This window comes from Phalangium opilio, unplaced genomic scaffold, assembly GCF_054372755.1.
Source record: "Phalangium opilio isolate 3A_F unplaced genomic scaffold, DU_Popi_V2 ptg000060l_1, whole genome shotgun sequence".
Classification (NCBI taxonomy): Eukaryota; Metazoa; Arthropoda; class Arachnida; order Opiliones; family Phalangiidae; genus Phalangium; species Phalangium opilio.
Window position 1 is genome coordinate 7,591,116 of NW_028324177.1, and position 3,667 is coordinate 7,594,782.

At 43.8% G+C, this 3,667-nt stretch overlaps 1 non-coding gene across 1 annotated transcript; it reads left to right on the forward strand.

The window, feature by feature from the left end:
• The first annotated feature begins 2,563 nt into the window (after positions 1–2,563).
• Positions 2,564–2,635, forward strand: TRNAI-UAU (transfer RNA isoleucine (anticodon UAU)). Its single transcript has one exon. It is a non-coding gene; the product is annotated as a tRNA-Ile (tRNA).
• Positions 2,636–3,667: the final 1,032 nt, after the last annotated feature.

The window sequence follows — 3,667 nt, forward strand, 5'->3', positions numbered from 1 at the left end:
GGAAGCGTGCTGGTCCCATAACCCAGAGGTCCGTGGATCGAAACCACGCTCTGCTAAATTAATGCAAAATAGCACTTGCTATTTTGATATAAGTTAGTTTGTTCATACTATGATCATGTAAGCAGAGTGTCGCAGTGGAAGCGTGCTGGGCCCATAACCCAGAGGGCCGTGGATTGAAACCACGCTCTGCTAAATTAATGCACAATATCACTTGCTATTTTGATATAAGTTAGTTTGTTCATACCATGATCATGTAAGCAGAGTGGCGCAGTGGAAGCGTGCTGGGCCCATAACCCAGAGGTCCGTGGATTGAAACCACGCTCTGCTAAATTAATGCATAATAGCACTTGCTATTTTGATATAAGTTAGTTTGTTCATACCATGACCATGTAAGCAGAGTGGCGTAGTGGAAGCGTCCTGGGCCCATAACCCAAAGGTCCGTGGATCAAAACCACGCTTCACTATGTTAATGCAAAGTAGCATTTGCTATTATGGTATCAGTTAGTTTTTCATATAACGGTGATGTAAGCAGAGTGGCGCAGTGGAAGCGTGATGGTCCCATAACCCAGAGGTCCGTGGTTCGAAACCACGCTCTGCTAAATTAATGCAAAATAGCACTTGCTATTTTGATATAAGTTAGTTTGTTCATACTATGATCATGTAAGCAGAGTGGCGCAGTGGAAGCGTGCTGGGCCCATAACCCAGAGGTCCGTGGATCGAAACCACGCTCTGCTAAATTAATGCAAAATAGCACTTGCTATTTTGATATTAGTTAGTTTGTTCATACTATGATCATGTAAGCAGAGTGGCGCAGTGGAAGCGTGCTGGGAAAATAACCCAGCGGTCCGTGGATTGAAACCACGCTCTGCTAAATTAATGCACAATATCACTTGCTATTTTGAAATAAGTTAGTTTGTTCATACCATGATCATGTAAGCAGAGTGGCGCAGTGGAAGCGTGCTGGGCCCATAACCCAGAGGTCCGTGGATTGAAACCACGCTCTGCTAAATTAATGCACAATAGCACTTGCTATTTTGATATAAGTTAGTTTGTTCATACCATGATCATGTAAGCAGAGTGGCGCAGTGAAAGCGTGCTGGGCCCATAACCCAGAGGTCCGTGGATTGAAACCACGCTCTGCTAAATAAATGCACAATAGCACTTGCTATTTTGATATAAGTTAGTTTGTTCATACCATGATCATGTAAGCAGAGTGGCGCAGTGGAAGCGTGCTGGGCCCATAACCCAAAGGTCCGTGGATCAAAACCACGCTCTGCTATGTTAATGCAAAGTAGCATTTGCTATTTTGGTATCAGTTAGTTTTTCATATAATGGTGATGTAAGCAGAGTGGCGCAGTGGAAGCGTGCTGGGCCCATAACCCAGAGGTCCGTGGATCGAAACCACGCTCTGCTAAATTAATGCAAAATAGCATTTGCTATTTTGGTATCAGTTAGTTTTTCATATAATGGTGATGTAAGCAGAGTGGCGCAGTGGAAGCGTGCTGGGCCCATAACCCAGAGGTCCGTGGATCGAAACCACTCTTTGCTATGTTAATGCAAAGTAGCATTTGCTATTTTGGTATCAGTTAGTTTTTCATATAATGGTGATGTAAGCAGAGTGGCGCAGTGGAAGCGTGCTGGTCCCATAACCCAGAGGTCCGTGGATCGAAACCACGCTCTGCTAAATTAATGCAAAATAGCACTTGCTATTTTGATATAAGTTAGTTTGTTCATACTATGATCATGTAAGCAGAGTGGCGCAGTGGAAGCGTGATGGGCCCATAACCCAGAGGTCCGTGGATCGAAACCACGCTCTGCTAAATTAATGCAAAATAGCACTTGCTATTTTGATATAAGTTAGTTTGTTCATACTATGATCATGTAAGCAGAGTGGCGCAGTGGAAGCGTGCTGGGCCCATAACCTAGAGATCCGTGGATCGAAACCACGCTCTGCTAAATTAATGCAAAATAGCACTTGCTATTTTGATATTAGTTAGTTTGTTCATACTATGATCATGTAAGCAGAGTGGCGCAGTGGAAGCGTGCTGGGCCCATAACCCAGAGTTCCGTGGATTGAAACCACGCTCTGCTAAATTAATGCACAATATCACTTGCTATTTTGATATAAGTTAGTTTGTTCATACCATGATCGTGTAAGCAGAGTGGCGCAGTGGAAGCGTGCTGGGCCCATAACCCAGAGGTCCGTGGATTGAAACCACGCTCTGCTAAATTAATGCACAATATCACTTGCTATTTTGATATAAGTTAGTTTGTTCATACTATGATCATGTAAGCAGAGTGGCGTAGTGGAAGCGTGCTGGGCCCATAACCCAAAGGTCCGTGGATCAAAACCACGCTTCACTATGTTAATGCAAAGTAGCATTTGCTATTATGGTATCAGTTAGTTTTTCATATAATGGTGATGTAAGCAGAGTGGCGCAGTGGAAGCGTGCTGGGCCCATAACCCAGAAGTCCGTGGATTGAAACCACGCTCTGCTAAATTAATGCACAATATCACTTGCTATTTTGATATAAGTTAGTTTGTTCATACCATGATCATGTAAGCAGAGTGGCGCAGTGGAAGCGTGCTGGGCCTATAACCCAGAGGTCCGTGGATTGAAACCACGCTCTGCTAAATTAATGCACAATATCACTTGCTATTTTGATATAAGTTAGTTTGTTCATACCATGATCATGTAAGCAGAGTGGCGCAGTGGAAGCGTGCTGGGCCCATAACCCAGAGGTCCGTGGATTGAAATCACGCTCTGCTAAATTAATGCACAATATCACTTGCTATTTTGATATAAGTTAGTTTGTTCATACTATGATCATGTAAGCAGAGTGGCGCAGTGGAAGCGTGCTGGGCCCATAACCCAGAGGTCCGTGGATTGAAACCACGCTCTGCTAAATTAATGCACAATATCACTTGCTATTTTGATATAAGTTAGTTTGTTCATACCATGATCATGTAAGCAGAGTGGCGCAGTGGAAGCGTGCTGGGCCCATAACCCAGGGGTCCGTGGATTGTAACCACGCTCTGCTAAATTAATGCACAATAGCACTTGCTATTTTGATATAAGTTAGTTTGTTCATACCATGATCATGTAAGCAGAGTGGCGTAGTGAAAGCGTGCTGGGCCCATAACCCAAAGGTCCGTGGATCAAAACCACGCTTCACTATGTTAATGCAAAGTAGCATTTGCTATTATGGTATCAGTTAGTTTTTCATATAATGGTGATGTAAGCAGAGTGGCGCAGTGGAAGCGTGCTGGGCCCATAACCCAGAGGTCCGTGGATTGAAACCACGCTCTGCTAAATTAATGCACAATATCACTTGCTATTTTGATATAAGTTAGTTTTGTTCATACCATGATCATGTAAGCAGAGTGGCGCAGTGGAAGCGTGCTGGGCCCATAACCCAGAGGTCAGTGGATTGTAACCACGCTCTGCTAAATTAATGCACAATAGCACTTGCTATTTTGATATAAGTTAGTTTGTTCATACCATGATCATGTAAGCAGAGTGGCGCAGTGGAAGCGTGCTGGGCCCATAACCCAGGGGTCCGTGGATTGTAACCACGCTCTGCTAAATTAATGCACAATAGCACTTGCTATTTTGATATAAGTTAGTTTGTTCATACCATGATCATGTAAGCAGAGTGGCGTAGT